At 36.3% G+C, this 25,997-nt stretch overlaps 1 long non-coding RNA gene across 1 annotated transcript; it reads right to left on the reverse strand.

Annotated features, from left to right (window-relative positions):
- Window positions 1–2,022: 2,022 nt before the first annotated feature.
- Window positions 2,023–24,597, reverse strand: LOC116084463. Its single transcript, XR_004116118.1, has 4 exons — window positions 24,456–24,597; window positions 23,706–23,765; window positions 22,189–22,364; window positions 2,023–2,238 (listed from the first exon to the last, which is right to left on the reverse strand). It is a non-coding gene; the product is annotated as an uncharacterized LOC116084463 (long non-coding RNA).
- Window positions 24,598–25,997: the final 1,400 nt, after the last annotated feature.

The following is a 25,997-nucleotide window of genomic DNA, read 5'->3' on the forward strand; positions in this document are numbered from 1 at the left end:
AGGAAAAGAAAAGAAAAGAAATACTGGAGTTGTCTAAATCATTTAACCTTTCTGCTAAAATATTTCGGCCACCTATCATAACACTGATGTTATAAAGATGCAGAGGTACAAATAGAGAGGGAGTTCCAGGACAGCCAGGGCTACACAGAGAAACCCAGTCTTGAAAAAAAAAAAAAAGTAACATCTCATTATTTAAATTAAAGGGAGTGACACACTCTTTACCACTTTTCACTTAGTATATTTAATCTAGATTATGTGTGATATAATTACTTCCTCCCTCTGAGATAAATGTGAATCTTTATAATAGGGAAATGAACATCTTCTATAGATTCATTTCTCAGGATATCTTAAGGCAGAGCTTCCAGAGCATACATCTCAAATCGTAACATGTCTAATACCATAATGGCAATGGAGAAAGTTCAGTAGAGGCAAAAAAAGAAAAGGAAAGAGAGATAGAGAGAGAGAGAGAAAGAGAGATAGGGAGACAGAGAGATAGAGAGAGATAGAGACACAGAGAGAGAGACAGAGACAGAGAGACAGAGACAGAGAGACAGAGACAGAGACCGAGACAGAGAGAGACAGAGAAAGAGACAGAGAGAGAGAGAAAGAGAGAGAGAGACAGAGACAGAGAGACAGAGACAGAGAGACAGAGAGACAGAGACAGAGACAGAGACCGAGACAGAGAGAGACAGAGAAAGAGACAGAGACAGAGAGAGAGAGAGAAAGAGAGAGAGAGACAGAGACAGAGAGACAGAGAGAGAGACAGAGAGAGAGACAGAGAGAGAGACAGAGAGAGACAGAGAGAGAGACAGAGAGAGAGACAGAGAGAGAGAGACAGAGAGAAAGACAGAGAGACAGAGAGACAGAGACAGAGAGACAGAGACAGAGACCGAGACAGAGAGAGACAGAGAGAAAGAGACAGAGAGAGAGAGAGAGAGAGAGAGAGAGAGAGAGAGAGAGAGAGAGAATAGCATACTAAAAAATATGCAATCTTTGTAAACTAACAGCAGAACAGCAGAGGGAATCCAGGCTCCAGGCTCCAGGCTCCAGGCTCCAGGCTCCAGGCTCCAGGCTCCAGGCTCCAGGTTCTCCCTTCCTCTCCCTTTGTGTTCTCAGAAGCATGAGTTGGCACATGAGTAGTCCCAAAGTGTGGGAGTCTGTGTGTTTCTTTTCTTAACCATTATGAAATTCAGCTTCAGTAGTCCTCATTTCTAATTGTGTTAGAGACAGCAGTGTCCTGAGATTTATAACCAACTATGTGACAGGAAATATAATTTTAATAAGAATAATAGATGTGTGCATTGTGTGTTATTCTCATAATTAAAATGTTTCAAACTGTATTTCATCAAAATTTATCATCAGATTTTATTTACTTATATTGACTTGTAAGTAAGCAGGTTAAATATGCACTCTTGTTTCTCACATAAAATAAAGGAAATTATTTAGACATTCCTGAAGACTGATTTTTCTCACAATATGAATATTTTATAAATTTGTTGGATTAATTTAGTTTAAATAACTATGGCATAATTAATCTTTACTGCTGGAATTATGCAGTGTGGTTAACTTTGCTGTATAGTCAAGCTTGCATTATATATATGATCTTTAAAAGAGAATGTCTTTCCAAATAAATAAATGTTCAATATTAATAATTATGCTTCTATGGACCTTAATCTAGAGCTCCATGTACAGTTATTTCAACAATATGCAAGGTCACTAAGCAACATTCTAAAAGACTAATTAATTTCACTTATTCTAAAATCAGTTACTGAGTAATATATATATATGTATATATATATATATATCTTAAGAAAATAAGATGATTTAATATTAAAAACTAATTAAAAATTCCAGAAGTCCAGAAGTCAATAAAGAATGATAAAATACATGCACATGATGCTAGATAGGAATGAAAGAGAGAAATTGATGTGGATGGAGTCTAGAGACTTCGACAAAGGGAATTTGAACCTACATTTAAGACCCAAACATTTGAGAATAAGATGATTCTTTTAAATGGGTTATGAGGAGAAGAGAAGCCCAGATTTATTCAATCTAGAATATCCGTGCCTTGAAAATAATTGTCATATTTAAGATAAAATGAGATTTCTATGGCAACAGTTTCAAAACACAAAATGAACAAAAAGACAAAAACTCTACTTGCCTCTCATCTTCTAGGAATTAAGTTCTTCTATTTCCCATGAAGACACGAGCATACAGAGTTCTGGATCGGGCCAGCATCTAAATGTGTAGATTTGATATTGACAGGAATTAGCTTAACTGGTAATACATGGACCTTGCATGGTACTTAGCCACCAATGAAATTTTCCTACTATATTCTCAGTATGAGGGTTTTGTTTGTTTGTTTGACATTTTAAATCCGGGGTTCCTTAAATTCTGTTTACCACTTAGCTTGAGGAGAATTACCTGGATGAATTGAAAACATGAGATAGATTGAGAAAGAAGTTATTGCTTTTAACCAAGAAGAGAGAAAGAGAAGAAAAATACACTCACACTCGCTCACGTGCACATGTGTGTGTGTGTGTGTGTGTGTGTGTGAATACAACAGAGCATGGTGTTGGACTTTAGGATGGAAAACTTGCCACAGTGTGACAATCCAACTAAAATGAAGATCTGAATCTTTCAATAGCCTCAAGACACTGAAAACGCATTCATTAATTAAATACTTAAATGATCATTCAATTCTCTTAAGCCTGTAGGTAGATCAAGAATTCTAATTAAAAAATACTCTCATAGTATAAATATGATTTATGATGATTTATGCTGAAAGCAATATAAAACAAATATGTGTCATGTTTTTAACTTAGTCTCTTATTTTTCCATAGTTATTCCTGATTCAAAATATGACTGTCTAGAAGAGTCAAAATCAGAGAGGATGTCTCTGGTAGCTAAGGAGGCAGATACAGAGACCTACAGCCAAACATTGGGCAGGGAAAGAATCCAGGCTGGAAGTCTCTATTGGATCCCTTACTTTGGAGCTCAGAGAACTTCAGGAAGAGCAAGAGGAGAAATTGGCAGAGCCAGAAGTGTTGAGTATACCAGGAGAACATGTCCCACTAAGAATCAACTAAGCAGGGATGAAGAGAGTTCAGAAAGATTCAAGCGGCAAGCGAGGAGTGTGTATGGCTCTGTACTGGATTCTCTTCCTATCTGTTATGGTTGTTTCATTGATGTTTTTGGAGGACTCCTGACGGTGTGACTTGGGGTGTCTTTCACTCTTTTGCCAGCTCCTGGTGTCCCTTTTTCTCCTTCTCGGTTGCCTCTCCCCACCTTTATGTGAAGATCTGTGCCTAATCTTCATGTGTCTTGTTATGTTGGATCTGGTTGATGTCTCTAGGAGTCCTGCTCTATTTTGGGGAGATATGGCAGAGGAGTGGACCCGAGAAGAGGGGAAGTGGGAAGAAGAGTAGAAGGAGGGGAAGCTGCAGTTGAGATGAGTTGTATGAGAGAAAAATGGGTTACAACATTCAATTTTTCTTCACTTCTTCAAAACGAAATATTTATGTTACTTTCACATCACCCAATTATCTTCCAAGACGAGTAAATTATTCTTAAACTTCTGTACTAATTACAGTTTATTCTTAGAGACTTAAATCTTCCTATAATTTATTATTATATATTTCATATTACTTCCTTAAAACATTATTAGCTTCTCATATATATCGTAAATGAATAGTAAGTATTTTCTGAATCTTCTTGCATTTACAAGGATGCAAGTGTGTATGAGTCTTGGGAGGTCAACAAAAGCTGCACATCTAAAAGGACAGACACTTGGAATATTTTTGATTAGTAGGTCAACGTTGGAGCTGCTGGGAAGTACACGAAAAGCTCTAGCTCCACAGCTCCCAAGGAGAGGCCGTGTTTTGCAGTGAAGCAGCTGCTTCTCATTCTACCTTCTCCTTGTAACTGAACTCTCCCACACTCCCACTGTTATTAAAACTCATTGGTTCATATTGTTGGGCTTTATTGCAATATTACATTGAACTTTTGTGAGTATTGGTTCCCTTTCTAAGGGTGGGTAGACATATGTGTTGCCTCTCCACAAAAAGAGTTGCAATAAAGCTGTTCAGTCCCTTCAATTCTGTAAAGGTCATTATAAACACAAGTTTAGAATTATAAAGAAAGTCATTGAAAAAGAATAAAATGAAATGTGAACGTGTAACTTTATACACCGATGTTGTTAAACACTGATACAATATCATGACCTGGAACTCAATCAAAACAGAAGATTAATATTTGCAATATGTAGTTCTAACTTATTGACTCAGAACATATTTTTGCCAAAAATGTTAACACTCTTAAATAAAAATCTCTTGAAGATTGGAAGGTTTTAATCATATCTTTCAATTAAAAAAATTATTTTGTACAGTTCTTCAAAATGTGAGCACTGAGGGGTCATAAATACTCTTTTATATATGGCTCATGATAATTAGATGTTGTTAACTATAAAAGGTAGAATATTTTTATATTAGGTTTATTTTCCAAACCTAGGGACTACACGCCCTTTAACTATCTCTTATCTGCCATGACTTGTACATTTTTCAACCCTCAAAGGAAGAGATCATTCCATACCCATGAATTTATGTCCCATAAGAACTAACAAATGCAAACACCTGATATTCTAGGAACTCAAAATTTTAACCTCAAAATGAATTGTCATTCTTGTAGTGCTTATGACATTTCATATTTTAAAATGACATAATTTCCAGAAGTCAATCTCCAGAAATAAAACCATATATTTATCTGTTCTTAATGGCAAAATACCCAATGTTTATAAATATATTCTTAGGCTGTTCACATGAGAAACAACTCAAATTAAGACTTGTAAAGAATCAGATAAATGGTTTTATTAATATTTATCTACACAGAGGTAAAAAAAAAGTCTATATTTATAGATGGGTATGATGGCATATTCCTGTTATCCAATTAGGAAGCAATTGGAAATTACAGCGATGACATTAAAAATGCAGCAAGAATGGCATACATCTATAACCCCTCTGAAGACAGACACAGGCAGATCACTGGGATTTCTAGGCCAGCATGATCTATATCCTATTTTCTAGTGCAGCAAAACCTACAAGTAAGCCTCTGTCTCAAACAATAAATATAATGCACCTATATTTTTATACATCATTGTTCCTTTTGATGCAAAGCAAGCAAAATAATATATGTTTTTTTCATTTTAATTAATATGAAAATGTTTGAATCACCAAAACATTAAATGGATTGAAGAAAATGGAAAGTATTTACCATTACTTGACATGGAGCACAGATGAGAACTGAAGTGTGGATATGCCTTCTACGGCTTCCTATAGTATAAAATTCCCTTTCTTATCAAGCATGCAAATTGTCACAGGTGGAAATTGTGCTAAACTACTCTGTGAGATGACTGTGAGCACCTTGTCATCTATGCTGATGCACAATGAAAGCATCCATTGTACTAGATTGAGATTTCTCTTAGAAGCCTTTGGCTCTTCTGCCAGTGGTGGCCATGGGAGGAATATGAGATTCTTCAGTTGCTTTATCAGCTTTAAAGAGCTGGTGCTCTTACTACTGCATCACGGGAACTTTTGTAAAACTTCCTTTCTTGCTCGTTAATTCCACAGATTGAGATAATCCTGATCACCTATTCAACAACAACAAAATACCACTTCTTGGCATGTATTTGAAAGCTGCGTTGGCTTATACAAACAGCAGCATTTCCTTACCTTTATCGACCCTGCAGGACTTTGTGTTTAAGTCTCAACTGCTTTAACAGCAATGACTTGTACGTTTAGTTTCACATTTCAGTTTCTTTCACTGAAAAATTGTTTCTACTCCTTGTATACTTATGCACTGACTATAATAAAAGAACATGTCACTGCATCCACTCTTTGTATTCTCAACATTCATGTAAAAAATACACATTTCCTCAAATAACACACAAATTCGAATTACCCTGGCTGGGGAGATCATGAGCAGCTAACTCAGGTAGATAGATAACTCAGAGGCTATCTATGGTTCGCTAAAGCTGCTTTATTTCGATCATGAAAAATTTAAAATTAGTAGCTCTTTTTTTTAGATTTATTTTATTTATTTTTATGTATATTGAATACAGATGGAAGTGAGCCATCATGTAGCTGTTGGAACTTGAACTCAGGACCTCTGCTCCCTCCAGCCCTTGCTCACTCTGGCCCTGCTCGTTCTGGTGTAATACACTGTAGCTGTCTTCAGACACACCAGAAGAGGGCGTCAGATCTCAATAGGGATGGTTGGGAGCCACCATGTGGTTGCTTCGATCAGAACTCAGGACCTTCGGAAGAGCAGTCAGTGCTCTTACCCTCTGAGCCATCTCGCCAGCCCCAAATTAGTATTTCTTAAAGAATAATACTTTGAATTTTCATGTTTTGATAAGTAATTTGGTATTAATTCATTTTGCATTTTGATTTCAACAAAGATAAACAAGGAAAACATAGATCATCATAAATTGTTGCCTGTAGTTGCTTTGCTGCCAGCTATGTATTAGCCAAAATGTCTCAGTACTTGCCCATAAAGTAATAAAATTCTGTGCATAATCATATTATATGGTGATTATTAAGTAGTGACATACTATAAACCACTCAACAAGCACATGTTAGATTTAAGCAAATAAGAACTTTATTTTATTTCATTTTTTATTAAAAAAAAGCCAAGGAGTTTACATGCATAAATTGGCTAAAAGCAAAATAGTATATATTCACTGAAGAAATCTATTTCAGTTTTATAACTTAGAGTCAAACAAAAAGTTCCTTGGCACTGAACTCTGTAACCCTAAGACCTCTCCTGTGCCTGCCACAGCTCCGAATATGACAAAGAGACTTAGATTCATTTATGAATGCCTAAGCCTTTCAGGTAGGCTTCTTACCAATCACCCTGTAATGTATTCACTCATTTCTTCTATTCTAAGTTCAGCCACAAGGCTTGGGACCTCTCAGTCTCTAGAACCAGGGCCTGCTTTTCCCTCCATGTCAGGCTGATGAAACTTCTCCCAACCTGACTTTCCTACAATTCAATCCCTCTCCAGAAGTTCTGTCTATCCTCTCCTGCTCTGCTACAGGCTGCAAGGTTTTTAGTCAAACCAATAAGAAGGTGAGAAAGTGAATGTTTACAAAATGTGATGCAATTGCTGAGCAAGCAGATCTCTGTGGTAAGGGAATTAGCCTCTGAATAATAGAAAGACAATCTTTACACAGCGCACAAAGTGATCACCTCAACAGAATTCAACACTGACCAACCTGCGAAGGTAAAAGTATATTTACTAAATATGACAATATTAGAATCTGGATGGAATCAATTATCTCAGCCAATCACTGGAATGTTGTCATGAATTGGAGGATTAGATGAAGCTGTGAGCTATTTTATCATTCTTTTTTTTGTTTTCTCATTCTTTTTTTTTTTTTTGGTTTTTCCAAGACAGGGTTTCTCTGTATAGCCCTGGCTGTCCTGGAACTCACTCTGTAGACTAGGCTGGCCTCGAACTCAGAAATCTGCCTGCCTCTGCCTCCCAAGTGCTGGGATTATAAGCTTGCGCCACCAGCGCCCAGCCATCATTCTTTATCATGTTATCTTCCTCTATCCTTCTGGGGAGAGAATGAATTCTGGGAGTGAGTCAGATGGGGGAGCATTTACAAGCCTGACATGGAAGAAGAAGCAATCCTGGGCAGTAAAGACTGAGAGGTCATAAACCTTGTGGCAGGACATCAACAAGTTATGGTCATTTTCTCCTTCTTGAGTCTTCACGGTAGCTCCAGAGTTCTGCTTGGTTGACTATTGGACTGGTTCTTCTGAAAAGTCTCACTTGCCTCCATATTTGTAGGAGATTGTATCAGTTTCTGTCACTATGGAATTGCCCCAGCATAAGGGTTTGCCTTAGTGTTCAGAGATACGTCTGTGAGGGTCACCTATTCCTGGAATGTAAAGTTACTTCAAGGTTTAGAACAATCACTAGAAAACTTCAGGGACATTTTTGTGGCATATGTGACATGTAATTGAGAAAGTTACAGAAAAATGCCTTAATAAGCTATTCTTTGTTCCTTCAGGCTTGAAATAGAATTCATCAACTAAAGGGTAACCAACTATATATAAGCAATTTTTAAATGAAAAACTAAGATTAAATTGCTATGTAGAGCCAGCCACAAGTCTGAAGCCAAGTAAAGGATACATAGAGAAAATAGTGTTAGAAATTCAAAGCTTTATCTGGCTTGTAGTTAGGCCATAGAACAAGTGAAGATGTGGTACTTTTCAGCAAATAAATGTCTATAGCCTGCTATATAAATACAAGACCAGCCATCAGCTAACACAACTTAAATGATGCTTCTCAGATATATATCAACAATGTAAGATCTATGATGTAAAAAAAAAAGTGTCAAGACTGCAATCCTTACCACTCTGTTATTGTAATTTTCTTTTAATTTAATTTTTTTCAACTGCTTAATTAAATGTCACTTTAGTTAAATGTAGCTTTTCTTCATAAAATATTCAACCACTATTTTTGGGAATATGTGTGGTATGAGCATACCACACAATTGGAGCAAAAGTATCCATAGAGCATACTTAAAAGATTGTATATGAAGCACTTCTAAATGTAGCTTTAAAAATATGTGACTGTCATGACTGGTTATTACAACACAAATCATGTGTTGGCCTATAGCTGTTGAAGTCCCTAGCTGCTGAATGTCCTAGAAATTAAATTATATTTTTCTTCTTCTGCACTCTACAGAATTTTGGCTGATCTTTGAGGTTAAATCACTTTTTTGACCCTCAAGGATCTTTCTAGAAGTATTCATAAGAAGCTGTCTCTGGAGCTTTCTACTTTAAAGTAACAAATGATCTGAAATCTGCAGCTCATAAGAAAAAAACCATGAGAAGGCTTAGAAAATATAATCATAAACTCCCATGAATTAGATTATTTTTCTAATGGTCGACATTTGCTCACCTCCTTATTTATAAACCTATTCACTTCTGTACCAAATAAAATAATAGTAGGTTGTAACATATTAGTATTTGGAAAGACACATGATTTTAAAATAAGGAATAACCACATTTGTTAAGGAGATGTTAAGGTCTACTTAACTACCTTTCCATTAAAAATGTTTTCTTTAACTGTCAATGAAGTTGGAGACCAGTATCTATGCCTCTGTACAAAGATACCTTGAGTTACCTGATAAATGAAGATCTGGGTTCATATTTCTTAGCTGGCCTCAACTACTTTGTCAAAGGTCCAGCATATTAATTTTTTATCCATTATTTTCTAGATACCTAGAAGGAATAATGTCATTAAATATATATATATATATGCATACATATGCATATATATTTGGTATGTTTACTTTTTCTGTTACTTGAAATATTCAATACTGTCTTCAGGGAGAGATTTTTCTCATCATTTTAGGTGACTATAAATTTAAATTCAGTTCATAATTGCTATCTGTATTAGTAATTTCTACAAATATATTTATTTAACATAAGTGGTTTACATCTTATACATTGAACATATCCACTTACACAAACCATAATAATAAAATATTTACTTAATTATTTCAGAATTTAGAACTTTTTACTTTTTAAAATATTTATTTTCATTTTATTTATATGGATATTTTGCTTGCATGTATATTTTTACAACATGTTTGCTCAGTACCAATGGAGGCTATAGAATAAATAAGAAGTCCTATAATTGGAGTTCTAGATTGTTATGAGCTTCTGTATGAAAGCTAGGAATCAACATTAGTCTCCTTGGAAATGAGTCAGTGCTCCTAACTGCTGAGCCATTTTAGCAGCCCAAATTTTTTTAAAAAATATTAAAGTATAAAAACTTATTAGAATTAATTTTTTTGTTTTTGTTTTTTGTTTTTTGATTTTTTTTTTAAGACAGGTTTTCTCTGTATAGCCCTGACTGTAACTGTAGACCAAGCTGGCCTCAACCTCTGAAATCTGCCTGCCTCTGCCTCCCAAGTGCTGGGATTAAAGGCATGTGCCACCACCCCCCAGTTAATAGAATTAATTTTAAAATAAAGGTAAAGGGTTATTATACATTAGCTATTATTTCTTTGTTTCCTAATACATATCCTTTTTAATTTTCTTTCTGAATCTGCTAGTTTTCTTTCTCTTTTTAATGTCATAAATACAAAATACAAAAAGACAATATAATTCTTCATCAAACTTTACATATCAAAACAAAACAAAAACTGGTTACTGTAAAGGAGTTAGTTTACAGGATATAGATAGCTATTTGTGATAGAGATATTACTCAGATTTATAAATGTAAGAATGTCTGCCAGTACCTATGAAAATGCGTATTATTAAAGTGCCTGTGATGAAGGTCCAGTCAGTTATCTATTTACGGTGCAAACATGGACTACGATGCTGAGGTAACACATCGGAAGCATTGTGTGTTTATCTACATTTGTAGATGTAGCACTAAGCTGCCTTAAGCTTACATCATTATGAAGACTACTGTGGCAGTAGAAACTCGGGGGATCAGGCTAGTCAGGCCAAACAGTGAGTGAACTCTAAGTTAAGTAACAGACTCTGTCTCAACAATTTAAGGTTGAGACTGTCTGAGGAAGGACAGATACCAAAATTAGGCCCTGAGACACCAGAAGAAAACCTACAGAATCAACCAACCTGGGCACATAGGGGCTCACGGAGACTGAACTGCCGATTGGAGAGCATGCATGGGACAGAGCTAAGCACTCTGCACATATGTACAGTTGTGTACCTTGGTCTTCATGTGGGACTCCTAACTCTGGAAGCAGGGGCTGTCTGGGACTTTGCTGCCTTCCCGGGGCATACTTTCCCATACTGGGCTGTGTCCTTTAGCATCAATAGGAGAAGATATCCAAGTCTTACTGCAATTTGACATAACCAAGGTTGACTGATATCCATAGCAGGAGGAGAAAGAAGAGGGAGGAGAAAGGAATGGATGGGTGGGGGGAGGGGAGAGGGAGGGAAGGGCTGGGAGGGGAGCAGGGAGAGCATATATATGTGTGTGTGTAATTAATTTATTATTATTAATTAAAAATTATTTATGAACTAAAAGCCCGAAATTTGAAAAGATTTAGGCTTCAAACATAAACATACATATACATCATGAAGTAAAAAGAAAACACACACAGAGCCGGGCTTTGGTGGCGCATGCCTTGAATCCCAGCACTTGGGAGGTAGAGGCAGGAGGATTTCTGAGTTTGAGGCCAGCCTGGGCTAAAGAGTGAGTTCCAGGACAGCCAGAGCGATCCAGAAAAACCCTGTTTTGAAACAAACAAACAAACAAACAAACAAGAATACACACACACAGATGCATCTACATAAATATATGTATATATATATGTATACATATGTATATGTATATAAATACATGAGTATGTATATATTGCAAAACCTGAAGATACAAATAATTCCATGTGTTTAATGCAAGATTTTAAATCCTGGTTTTGGCTACCACTGACTACTAATGTAAGAGAGCTACTGAACAACAACACTAACAACATTAAAACGATTTAAAAACCTGTCGATATTGTCTCTAACTCCTGATGACTGCAAGGGATTTCTTTTTCCTTTTTGTTAAATAATTGGGCTTACACATGAAGTATTCTAAAGGTACGCTCCTCATAGTGACTTCTAAAAATCTTTGTGAATCTAATTACTTTCCTTAGTACAGAACTCATAACTGGAGTTCACCCTTAGTTCCAAAAGAATATCTAAATCTTGACTTTGATTCTCACTTAAGTATGTACAAGTATATACCTAGTATAGACATTTGTATTGGATTCCTAATTTATGGTAAGGCTTGTGGGGAAACTAACAAAGAAGACAAAATCTTTCACTGCATGCATTTATTATTGTGATGGGATTCACCTATGAATGATTCTTATATGGCCACCAAACTCCATTGGATTTTGAAGAGACTATCCTGGTTGTTTTTCAGGTGGTTATCAGAATTGAATTCTCTCATATGTCTCTTAATCTTAATCACTAACTGCAAGACATTTTGAAGTGCAGCATCAACATTCATTCACTGATGCTTATTTATTTTTACAGCATTTTATTTATAAAAAAAGAATATCATAAACCCTCTTTCACTAGAATATCATTAACAGAGTTGATTTTTAAGCTCTGATACAGCTTAAAAATCTGATACCCAAGATACAGTCCGCAGAATTAAAAATGGTCAACAAGCTGAAGGGTTCAAGTGAGGATGCTTCGATCCCACCTGGGAGGGAGAATAAAGCAACCACAAGAGGGGAGGAAGGGACCTGGGATGGAAAGAGGATGTGGGGTGCAGAGGGGAGCATAATCTGGTATCGGGTGAGGGAAAATGATTGAAGCCCCGAGGGACAGCAGAAAGAATGGAAGCAGACAACCTCAGGAGGTAGGGACCCTCCAGAATGCACCAGAGACCTGGGAGGTGAGAGACTCTCAGGGCTCAAAGGGAGGGACCTTAGATGAAATGCCCAACAGTATGGAGAGGGAACTTATAGAGCCCACCTTCAGCAGAAAGACAGGGCATCAAGTGAGGGATTGGGGTTGCCATCCCACATTCAAAACTCTGACCCATAATTGTTCTGAAAGAACTGCAGGGATGGAAATGGAGAGGAGCCTGAGGAAAAGATGGTTCAGCAACAGGCCCAAAGTGGAATCCACCTCAAGGGGAGGCCCCAAGGCCTGACACTATTACTGAGGCTATGGAGCACTCACAAAATGGACCTATCATGACTGCCCTCTGAAAGACCCAACGAGCAGCTGAAAGAGTCCGATGCAGATATTTGCACCCAACCAATGGACAGAGGCTGTTGACCCCTGTAGTTGAATTAGGGAAAAGCTGGAAGAAGCTGAGAAGGAGGGAGACCCTGGAGGAAGACCAGCAGTCTTAACTAATCTGGACCCCCATATCTCTCAGACACTGGATCACCAATCAGGCAACATACACCAGCTGATATGAGGCTCCCAACACATATGCAGCAGAGGACTGCCGTGTATGGGTTCAGTCAGAGAAGATGCACCTAACTCTCAAGAGATTGGAGGCTCCAGGAAGTTTAGAGGTCTGGTGGGGTAGGGGTCGGGGTGGGGTTATACTCATGGAGACAGAGAGACAGGAAGGAGATATGGGAAGTGCAACAGTCAGAGGAGAATAAAATCTGGAGTGCAAATAAATAAATAAATAAATAACATTTAAGGATAATTATGACTTTATTAAGGTAAAAAGTGAAATGAAAAATATAGTATATTTTGAAATGATTTAATTAATATTACGATTAGAGGTACAAAGAATCTTCCTTATCTGTAATGAATTTAGACCTTATTATAAATTCAGATCATGTCTTTTAACACTTCCCCTCACATATAATCATAGCTACATAGATGCATTTTGTTAAGTAAACTTAAGAGATTTTTACATTTTTATTATAACTTTTGCCTTTCTTTTCTCCTTAAAAATGGATTTATATTCTCTAGATAATAAGCCTTTGGAATTTTTCATGTGCCAAAGATTATCATTCAGGATTACACTAGTAGCTCCTTCTACATGTTATTGTAACTGTGACTGAGTTCAGAGAGGTGATGGACTAGAGGCAGGAGACCTTTATCACACCATTTGATACTGTAGGAAGTGCATATAAAATATACTACATTGACTATATTTTTCTCACAGGGCTGCCTTAGAAACCACGTTGGTCTCTTTGTCTTTGTCCTTCTGTCTGCGTCTGATTCTCTTTTCCATTCTAGAACTCTCTAGCTTTGACATATACTTAAATTATTTTCATTTAATCAAGTTCTCTTCAATGTTTCCTGCCCAGGATTCTCAAGTGTAATGACACTATACTGTTTTAAAACAACTCCCAAATTCTTGTTGCTATTCTATTTCAAAGAAAGAATCTATTTTTGTCTTCAAAACTACTTTAATAAGCTAATTTGGTGATTTTCTGTCACATAGGCTAAAAATGTTAGTCCATAGAAAATACCATAACATTTAAATGATCCCTCTGTTTCACTTGTAGAGTGTGAAGGTTTCATTCTAGTCGGATTATCACTAGAAAGTGAAATGCCACTCAGTTTTGTTCATAAGAGTGTTTGCCATTTTTGTATTATGCTAAAGTCCAAAATAACTTAAAATGAGACAAATGAATAAATTTGCAATGTTTTCTGACATATATACACATATACATATGTTTATATATGTTTATATGTGTGTTTGTGTTTGTGTATGTGTATGTGTGTGTGTTTGTGTTTGGGTATGTGTGTGTGTGTTTGTGTGTGTGTGTGTGTATGTGTGTGTGTCTTTGGGTGTGTGTGTGTTTGTGTTTGGGTGTGTGTGTGTGTTTGGGTGTGTTTGTGTGTATATGTGTGTGTTTGGGGGTGTGTTTTCATACAACTAAGAGATGCTCTCATTTTATGTATACTAAAATGACTTTCTTACTAATGGCAGTGCTAAGTAGTATTCGGTGAGAAGTAAAAGAAACTGGTCCCCATTTGATAGCTTCTTAACACATGGACTCTTCAGTTTACAGTGACAAAGTGGACATTTTTAACACAAATAGCTCCTAGCTATGCTTCAGAATGAAAATTTTCCTTAGATGGCTCTGTAGAAACCTGTTTGAACAAGCTGTCATATCATTTACAAACCCACCAGCTACTTTTTATGAGCTTCAGTTGCTCTTTATGACCGTAATAAAGAGAGAGGAGAGGCCATGTGTGTATCCAATGAGCCCCAAAGCAAGCATCCTAACACACAATATGTAATGAGATCTTTGAATGTTCTTTCCCTTCAGCTGCCCGGTTGCTCTCTTAACACATTTTTTCATAACCATTTCATTGTAACAATAATAATAAATGATTATGAAGGATATGTGGACTATGTTGAGCAGTCATTTTTGTTAGTCAAATAATTGTCAAATTATTATCTATACTATGAAAATTAGTTTGTGATTTTCAATGGTAACTAAATGGTACCTAAATTTTGGTACTAATTTATACCAAATGGTAACTAAAATGTCCAGTAATTCAAATATACAATGTAATATCATTTTGTAATATATTTAAATGATAATGTATTTTTCATTGTATCATACAATATGTGATTTTTTTAAAAATACACATCTTAAAAAATTTAGTACAACTGAAAATATTTTATTTTTTTAATTTTATTTAATCTTTTTTATAATCCAGATTTTATCCCCCACCTGGTCCACTCTCTCACTGTTCCAAATCCCATACCTCTTCCTTTCCTGTTTCCATGAGGATGTCCCCACCCCCAGAACTCCCCACTCCCTTGGGCCTCCAATTTCTTGAGGGTTAGGAGCATCTTCTCTGACTGAGTCCAGACCTGGTAGTCCTCTACTGTATATGTGTTGGGAGCCTCATATCAGCTGGTGTATGCTGCCTAGATGGTGGCTCAGTGTCAGAGAGATCTCAGGCGTCCAGACTGAGACTACTGGTATTCCTTCTCCTCAGTTTCTTCCAACTTTTCCATAATCCAACCACAAGGGTCAGCAACTTCTGTCCATTGATTGGGTGGAAATAACTGCATCTGACTCTCTCAGCTTGTTGGGTCTTTCAGAGGGCAGTCATGATAGGTCTCTTGGGAGTGCTCCATAGCCTCAGTAATAGTGTCATGGCTTGGGGTCTCTCCTTGAGCTGAATCTTAATTTGGGCCTGTCACTGGACCTTCTTTTCCCCAGGCTCCTCTCCATTTCCATCCTTGCAGTTCTTTCAGACAGGAACAATTAAGGGTCAGAGTTTTGACTGCGGGATAGCAACCCCATCCCACAATTGATTCCCTGACTTTCTGCTGAAGGTGGGCTCTAGAAGTTCCCTCTCTCCACGGTAGAGCATTTAATCTAAGGCCCCTCCCTTTGAGTCTTGAGAGTCTCTCACCTTCCAGGTCTCTGGTGCATTCTGGAGGGTCTCCCCAACCTCCTACCTCCCAAGGTTGCCTGTTTTCATTCTTTCTGCAGGCCCTCAGGGCTTCAGTCCTGTTCCCTCCACCCAATAACTTATCGTGTTCCCCTCTTCTCTTTCCTGTTCTCTTCCTACCCTGGTCCGTCCCTTCCTCCCCTCTCCTGTGATTGCTTTCCTCCCCCTCTGAATTGGGATTGAGGCATCCTCACTTAGGCCATTGGACTTGTTAACCTTTTGGAGTTCTGTGGATTGTATCCTGGATATTCTGTACATTTTTTTTTTTTTTTTTTTTTTTTTTTTTTTTGGCTAATATCTACTTGCTAGTGAGTACATACCATGCATGCCCTTTTAGGTCTGAGTGACCTCCCTTAGGAAATATTTTAATAGGGCTTAGTTAAATAAAGAATGTTTCTAAAGATTTATCAAATAATCCATCATGTTATATTGATAGACTCAAAAGTATATATGCCTTTATTAGTTTCTATGTTTATATATGTATTATTTTGGAAATTTAATTGGTTACAAAATTATTTTCAAAACTGAATTTTGTCAGAAAATATAGCAATCAAAAAGATTACTACAAATTTATTAGTACATTTAGTCATTCTGTTCCATTGTAGACTATTTGAAAGAAAAATGAATGATTTAGATAGATAGATAGATAGATTGATAGATAGATAGATATACAGATATAGATAAAACTTCATATATATATATATATGAGGTTTCAGTGAAAACAACATTGACATTTTTATCTTGTCAATTGATTTTAGCTATAGGAACACAAATACTCAGTTGAGTAATTTTGTTTTATTTTGTTTGTTTGTTTGTTTGTTTGTTTTTTGAGACAGGGTTTCTTTGTGTAGCCCTGGCTGTCCTGGAACTCACTCTGTAGACCAGGCTGGCCTCAAACTAAGAAATCCACCTGCCTCTGCCTCCCAAGTGCTGGGAATAAAGGCGTGCACCACCACTGCCTGGCTAAATTGAGTAATTTTATTACTTTATTTCTATAAAGGTCAATTTTTACTTATCACTTTATTAATAAATTACATATAAATGTATTTTATACAATAAGTTTTTAAGTTTTCTTATCAATAACTGAATATATTTAGACCTCACTTACCTTTCTTTTAATTTCTTGTGTCTTCATTTATATTATTTTGTGTATGTAATTTATAGTAAATTAAAACTTTTCATTATATATTTTTGGATATTCTTCCTAGATGTTGCTCTATTAGGAAAATCAGCATATAAAAACCAACACTATCTAATTCTAGACTTCTTTTAACTTCCACATTAATCTAAGTGTCTATTCTCCTCTATAAATATCTATATTTTCATAAAATGATTTCTAACAGTACTGAATATGGCAGCCTAGCATGCTCGTACTCACATTTGGATACTTGAAATACTTCAAGCTCTTAGTTTTTTTTCCATAGATGTTAATTACCTATCAATTTTGCAGAGGAATTTTAAATCTAACAACATGTATTCTCTGGGCAGTGATTATATCCAAAGGCTTTATAGGTTGATATAATTTCCATGGAATGCAGGTGTACCCTGGATTACAGTATTATCTGGCTGACTGGATTATAGGCACTCCATTAGTATACACATTTAAACCCAAGCAATGAAAATAAGGTTAGTTTGTAGAACGAAGGAGCCATGTTTTAAATGACATCTAATAGAGGGGCAGACAATGTGATGAATCAGAAAAAGATTGGACAGAAGAAGTCAGAGATGGGATATACCCAATTCTCATAAGAACAGCACAGAAAAGAGAAGCTATTTAAGAACAGTGCAGGGAAAGAAAGGGAGATGCAGTATGTGTATATGGCACTTTTAGCTGAACAGTTTTAAAGATACAAGTTGCAGAGAGAATGAACCAGATACAGGTGGAGAATTAGCCAAAGAATGAGAAAGAACCTGACGGTTAGACCATATTGAAAAAGTTATCATGAGGTCAAGCTGAGCAAGTCAGGCAGAAGCTGAGAGAAGCCAGTTTGAATCAATCAGCTTGGAAAGAAGTTTGGGCCAGAACAGCTGAGTTGATCCAGTCAGTCAGACAGAATTCAGAAAGAGGTAAAAATTGTGAGTTTATTCATCAGTAATCCTACAAGAAGACCATTATAACTAGTAAATAAATTTACATTATAGTTTTCCCTTGCTGGGCTGCTTTAAATGTATCTCACATGCATTAATGTGTTGTGTTTTTATATCCATTTATTTTCACATTGTTGTTTCCTTTCTTATATTCTTTGTTGACACAATCTTTTTGTTGGTGGTGGTGTTTTTGTTTGTTTGTTTGTTTGTTTGTTTGTTTTTTGAGACAGAGTTTCTCTGTGTAGCTCTGGATGACCTAGAACTCACTCTGTAGATTAGGCTGGTCTACCTCTGCCTCCCAAGTGCCAGTATTAAAGGCATGTGCCACCATTGCCTGGCTTTTTGAAACAATTGTAAGTTATTATTCTATTTCAATCTCTGGGTCTGTGTCATCATGAAAACATAAATTTTCATTTTAAATGTTTATAGTTTACAATTAATACTGATTTTTGAAATTTTTTCTACATATTTAAATTAATGCAGTATTTTATAAAATATTTCATCACATTAAAATATTATTGAGTAATTGACAAAATTGAAACTAAAAAAAAGCAAATATTGATGAATTAATTATTTACTAATAGTAAATTTTTGGCACATATTTTCCCCTTGGGATCTATCTACAAGTAACTGTTATTAATTAGAGTATGATATTGTTTATTAGAGTGAAATAAAAAGGTCTTATGTGTCTATTCTATAATTGAATATAGTCTTTCTTTTATAAATTTTCCACTTTCATCATTCTTTCTTTCTTGTTTGTATTTCATTGTAGAAATACTTTTCTTTTCCTAGAAGTGCCTAATATTTTTACCTTTAACTTAATTTTAGGTTTTCTTTTATTTTTAAATATATTTCATTTGTGAGGGAAGGACAATACAGAGACTGCTCCACCTGGGAATCCTTCCCATATTCAATCATCAAACCCAGACACTATTGTGTAGGCCAGCAAGTGCTGGCTGACAGGATAACTGTCTCCTGAGAGGCTCTGCCAGTGCCTGACTAATACAGAAGTAGAGACTCACAGCCATCCGTTGGACTGAGTACAGGATCCCCAATGAAGGAGCTAGAGAAAGCACCCAAGGAGCTGAAGGGTTTGCAGCCCTTAGGACAAACAACAATATGAACTAACTAGTACGCTCAGAGTTCCTAGGGACTAAACCACCAACCAAGGAGTACTCATGGTGGGACTCATAGCTCCAGCTGCATATGTACAGCAGAGGATGGCCTAGCTGGTCATCAATGGGAGGAGAGACCGTTGGTCCTGTGAAGGTTCTATGCCCTAGTGTAAGGGAATCCAGGACCAGGATGTGGGAGAGGGTAGGATGGTGAGCAGTGGGAGTGGGGAGGGAACAGTAGTTTTGTTGTTGTTTTTTTGTTTGTTTGTTTGTTTGGTTGGTTGGTTTTTTGGAGGGGAAACCAGGAGAGAAGATATCATTTGAAATGTAAATAAAGAAAACATCTAATAAAACATAAGAAAGAAAGAATATAAATGGAACACCACAAAATATATTTTATTTGACTAAACATACATGTATCCTAAAATTATGAAGAAATTTTGTTGCATACAAATTTCCAGTTCATCACTTTATTACTTTCAGCATAGTGATGGTTTGTCTCAGACTATCATTATTTTCTAAAGGTTCATAAACCTTAATTGAATTGTGTGCACCTTTTATTAGAATGTTTGAGCTTTTTCTATATTTCTTCATTTTGCCAATTATTATCATTGAAAATTTACTCTTTTTGGATTAATTAAATTCTTTGTAATATTTGAACATGCATATTTAGGATGTTTTACAAAATTCTTTTTACAAATTACCTGGCATTTGATGATACATTCTTCTTTCCTTCCCTCCTTCTCAGACTAAGTTAAACCCAAATAATCCATTGACTGCATCCTTTTTGTCTATTGGTTTTACCAAAATGTCTTCTTTTTTTTTTCCCCAATGATGACTTGGGAGCTCCAAGAGTCTGAGAGAGCACACTGCTGACATTCAACATCCCCAAAGGAAAAGAAGTTCTCCTTTTCCATGCCATCTCACAAACCCCTAAACTCAATGTCCCTCCCTTCATTCATTTTGTGTCTCTCTTTCTATCTTTCTGACATCCTCTCACTCTGTTTTTTTTTCTGTTTACTCCTTGTCAACTGGTTGCTTGTTTCCTGTCCTATGACTCTATTTAATGTTATTTGCAATACAAAGAAAGCTCATGGATTAAAGGTATGTGCTAACACTGAGCCGTACCACAATTAGAAACAGATTATTCCAAAATATAATACAATTCAAGGGTTAACATCATGAGCAAATACCCTGCAACAGCAGCCTATCTTTATTTACTATCAGTGAGTTTCTTTTTACACTCTTGGGAGGGACAGAAGAAATAACTATAAAAGAAGAAACTGTATAAATACATCCTAAAGAAGCACACAATTCAATTAAGGTTTATAAACCTTTAGAAAACAATGATAGTCTGAGACAAACCATCACTATGCTGAAAGGACCCATCTATCAACTGGTCTCTGTGTGTAGATGTATGCCTGTGCTTGTGTGCCTTTTGTGTTTGTGTATATGAACTTTAAGAACCATCTATACTCAACCAGTAAAAACTTAAGTGAAAGAAAAAGAAATTTAGCAGAAAAATGAGATTACTTGTAAATGGATAAATATTGCCAAAAGAAAGTAAGTAAGTCTGTAAATGCATCATCAACATTTTACCATTACTTATTAAAGATAAAAGGCAAGATAAAATTGTTAAAATAGATTTCTCTTGCTGGTCTTTGTATTGGAGACTGTCCTTGGTGATCACTGGCCTGGCCCGGTGGAAGCGTTCAAGCCACCACCACTGCTCTGGTGTTGCTGCTGCTGCTGCTGCTGCCGCCGCCGCCCTGGCTACTGATGTTGGGCTGGCTAGTGAGCAAAGTGTAGGAAATCTTCTACTAGGGAAAGCTTTGGGAGAGCTTTCTCTTCCCAACAGAGGGGCTCAGATAATGGAGTAATTCTTACACACCATTGCTCCTTCTGGATGAGATGCTATATACAGTTTTGAGGTGGGTTGGGTCCTGACAGCTGGTACTTCCTCTTGGATTGGTCTGAGACGTTCGGGGTACAACATCTCATGTGGAAAGGCTTACAAGCGCTGCCCCTACGTGACCAATGTACACAAATCTTTCTATGGGAAGAGGTGGCTGCATGACAGGGGCCTGGTGCAGGGAACAGTGAAACTCCTACTGTCCATTCTGGGATCCAGAGGGTTCAAGCCCAGCACGACTTTCCCAAGCTTCCTCTCACAGTCCATCGGCCCACGTTCTCTCATCATTGACTCATGACTCACTTTCTTCCCAATTTGGAAACACTCTTGAAGGTAACTACTGGGAAATCACTGGTTTACTTAAAATAATGAAATTACTTTCATATATTATCATGCTTTCTTGTTTTAACGTGTATAAAGCCCTTCTGAACAAGTCCATATCAATTTTTGACCTTAGTGATGATTGAAAAATGGTGGGCATTTACCAAAGTCATTGCAAAGTGACTAAAAGACTTAGTATTTAGAAAAATTATTCTGTTTTTGACACAAAATGGGTTGTGTAAATGGCAAAAAAGAGAAATTATTTTCCTATAATTAGAGCAAAAATATGATATTAAACATGGAAGAATTTAGAAACTGATAGAAACATGCACAAAAATACCTCTGAAGATGCTGAGGTCTCAGCATAGGCTTGGCAGTATTATCAGTACAAAGAAAAATGAAAATATAAAATATACCAAGATGAATCATGTAGAGGAATGTTAATCCATCAGTGTGGTTACTCTGGCAAGGGATCATACCAAAAGTTTCTATGTCTGTAGGATCAGTCTGGATGACGTACCGTTAATCCTTCAGGATGGAATTAGGACATGCCCTTAGTATTCACCTTTAATCATTCTGGGTGGAATACAGATATACTCTTAGGATACATTGCTTAGTATCCTAAACAAGGAAAGTAAGTTTAGTTTGTAGAATACAGACATACCCTTGGGACACATTGCTTAGGATCCTAAGCAATGAAGGTAAGTTTAGTTTGTAGAGGGGGAAGAAGAAGTGATGAATAAGAAAGAGATTTGACAGTATGTGTCAGAAATAGGATATAACCAACATTCAGGAAAGAGGGGTTACCTAAGAGCACTGACGGGAGAGAATTCATTTCAGTTACTTGCAGTTCAGTTGAGTGCAGTTTATCTCAGTTGAATTCCAGTAGTTTTGTTCAGATTCAGTTCTGTTCAGTTCATACAGTCAGTATAGTTTGTGGCATTCAGAGGCAGTTTTTCCAAGCAGTGCAATTCAGACAGAAGCTGAGAGAAACCAATTTGAATAAGTCAGCTTGGAGAGGAGTTTGAGCCACAACAGCTGAGCTTGTACCAGTCAGCCAGAGATCAGACAGAGTGAATTTATTCAGCAGTAAATCTTAGAGGCTAAAAATTTCTAGGCCTAAGTTAGAAGACAAAGACTAGAAGCTGAAATCTTCCAGATCCAAACATGAAGAAGACTACATTCTATGTCTACCAGGATTTTCCATGCATAGGCCTAGGAATATTGACATAGAGGCATTCTTGGCTCAAGCCAAGCCATGCATTTATTAATCTTGGATATGTCTCTCATCTTATCTATACATCTGAGGAAGTAAAAGTGACAACAACAGTAACAACAACAACAGCATCAGAACAGAGATATGGCCTGTAAGAATACTCACTGATAAACCCACTCACTTTCATTTTGGAAGACCTGAGTCCAATCCCATAATCACTGCCTAAGTTAGCCTTTCACCTTTACATGCACAGCATGGCAATGCCCCACCCCATGCACACACCAAGAAATAGATCAATTATATATCCCATTTTTTATTTGTTATCTAAAATGATCATATACTTATTACTGTTCATGGGTTTTAATAGTGTCAAACGCTAATACAACAGCTGCTAATTCCACTGGAGGTTTGCTAACCAGCTAATTAATATACCTTCTTCAAAAAATTTCATTTCATATATATCATAGAGAGATCTACAAGCACACTCTCTCATGGAGTAAAATATGAATCTTTTCTCTGCTCTTCTATTTCAGGAAGATTCCTAGATTTTTCAGGAAAGAGGGATCCTCTTTCCTGTTCTTAATAATGTTGGATAATACTGATATTGTAGATCTAATCTCATTCAGTTATTTTCTATCAGTTACAAAGCATCATGATGCAGAGTCTAGGAGAGTGACACTGTAAAATTGGAAACTAATGATGCATGGACTAGGAAGTCTGGACATGAGTCGGGAGAGCAACCAACCCAAACCACAGCAGGTTTCACAGGTACAGGTGGCCCTTGGCAAACTAGTCTGAACTGTGTGAGTTGTGACTATTGCTATCTCAGTTGAAGCTATTATATATACTAAGTTGTAATTTTACTGATTAAGATTCGCTTCCAAAAAGTTCTTTAATGTATATTTTTCTCCAGAGTTTATATAATTTTAAGGTATTTACTAGTGTGCACATCAGTTGTTGATACCCATTGCTAATAAGAGTTTTAATTTTTTTCTGGAAGAAATACATACAATCAATTTTTAACCATTTATTAGTATTGAAAATGTGTGTTTTGATTTCAACCTCTGAAAATACCACTATAGATAATCTGTGTAGATACTGTACCTACATGATTATTCCATGTTTAAATCTCAGTTGCATAGAATGTCATTTCATAGGTCACTGTGGCCTGGAATGGAGGAAAAAGGGAAATTATTAGACAAGGAATATGACAAGTATTATATTATATTGGCTGCCAAGGCTAACATCAGCTTAATTTCTTTGCTGCTAGTAGACAATATTTGAAAGATGTGACTAGTGTTTCCCCCATTCTTGATGTGTTTCCTTTCCAAAACCATGGCCAAAGTTTATTCAGGAAGTGACCATTAAATAAATCCAAAACAAGTGCTTTCTAGAAGATACCTGTCAGTGACTACTCTATGCTGTCCAGTGGAGAACACATAGATGACTCAGTGGCTAAGAGTGCTATCTATTGTTTCAAAGGACAGAAGACTTTGTAGTAGGAGCAATAATGGGTTGCCTTACAACTGTATGTAACTCCAGCTCTAGGGTTTTTACACCATATTCTGCTGTACTGAGATATGAATTATATCTTAAAATGAAATAAAATTTCCAATGATGTGAGACAAGGAAAGCTTTAATAACAATGAAAACCATAAATATGTATAGGAAATATCAGTTCAATGTAATATAGTAATTCGTATAGGTATAATGCTTTGTGAATTGTTTAAAGGATATCCTTGAGTTATTCAAATGCTAATTTCTCTGCCCTCATAATCTTGGTTTCAATCCAAACACAGTATTGTAATGTTTATATGTCAAGAATGTCCTGTCACAAGTTTGTATAAACAGTTCTTACCATTGATTCTCTGCCTTGCCAATAAATGCCCATCACCAAATGCCTGTGTAGAAGAAAGAATAGGGTAGAACCTTCAGCTAGCCAAGGGAAAAAGTGGGGGTAGGAAGATGATTCAGATGGGCCATGAGGAGTAAACGGTCTGAGAAGACACCACAGGAAAAGAAATCAGAAACTGAAAGAGCTAGATCCATGGTAATATGCAAGTATCATGGGATCATGGCTTGTAGGTAGCCAGATGAACATAGGGAGTTAAGGTAGATCATTGAACTGCCTAGATATTAATGTAAAGCTTGTAAATAAATCTTGGTTTCTCTGGGTGGTTATTGTGGAGCAAATGTAAAGAAATATAGCCATGGGATTAATTCACTATTACACTTATATTTAAGTAATTCATTTTATAAATATGCATAGAATATGGGAAAAGAAAACATATCAAACATATCAAGCATGAATATAGTATGGCATGGTTATTTTTAATAGTTATGCAGTATGCTTTTTTCTCATGATAAACATAGCACAACTAAACTGTTTAGAGGAAACTGTAATGCACATGAAATCTGTTCCAGTTTAAAAATTATATTGTGATATGCAACTGTATTTGTAAAATATAGTGGTAAACGTTATGGAAGCTCTGTCTTCTGTAGCTGTAGAAGTGGACTTCATCTTGAGCTTCTGCGTGTTATCACAAGACCACAAGTAGTCACAGTTGCTGACTTTGTTCATCCTGCTCACATTCTATTGTCTCGAAAAAATGGCTCCAGGTCTGAAGCATTCAGGTTAGCTGGGAATTGTGTGATATGTACACTGAACATGTTGGAATGGGATTCAAGAATAAGTTATCTTGCAACAAATTTGGGAAGACTGTCACTAACAAGTGAGAATAGTAGACTCAGAAACAGAAACTCAGGATCCGATTTTTCCTTTCCTCCTCTTACTATTGTACAAATAAGAGTGACAGGAGAAACACTAAAGTAGAGGCATGAAATTAAGGAATAATGTGAGTTCCCTAAATTCTCAAAAGTGATTTACCCGCTCATCTTATAGTAAAGGGAATTCAAGGCAGGATAATTAATTGAATTTGTGTATCGTTCATTCACTGATGTTCAGGTTGATTAGTGTGAACTACCCATGAAGGTCATGTCTAGAGGGAATGGTCAGTTATGAATTAGTGATAGACTCACAGAGAGACCTATCATTCCTTGATGAACTACTGTCTACTATTAGTTTCTGGGGAAGAGGTAATAATTTTTGTCAGTGGCATACCCATTGAAAGGCCCCCAAGCTCCATTGTATGGTTCCAAATCCACAGTCATAAAAAGAGACCTGCTTAATTTTAGTTGATCTAAATAAAGTGGGAGGTAATATAAGGTAGGAATAAGGATAGAAAAGTGATTAGACAAAATGAAAATTCACAATTATTAAAATTCACTTTACATATGTATGAAACAGTCAAAGAACACATTTACGAAAAGTTTAAAAAGTGAGTATTTTAGAGATCATTTACCCACCATAAAACAACAAGAAATCATAGTATAAATACAA

This window comes from Mastomys coucha, unplaced genomic scaffold (genome assembly GCF_008632895.1).
Source record: "Mastomys coucha isolate ucsf_1 unplaced genomic scaffold, UCSF_Mcou_1 pScaffold9, whole genome shotgun sequence".
Classification (NCBI taxonomy): Eukaryota; Metazoa; Chordata; class Mammalia; order Rodentia; family Muridae; genus Mastomys; species Mastomys coucha.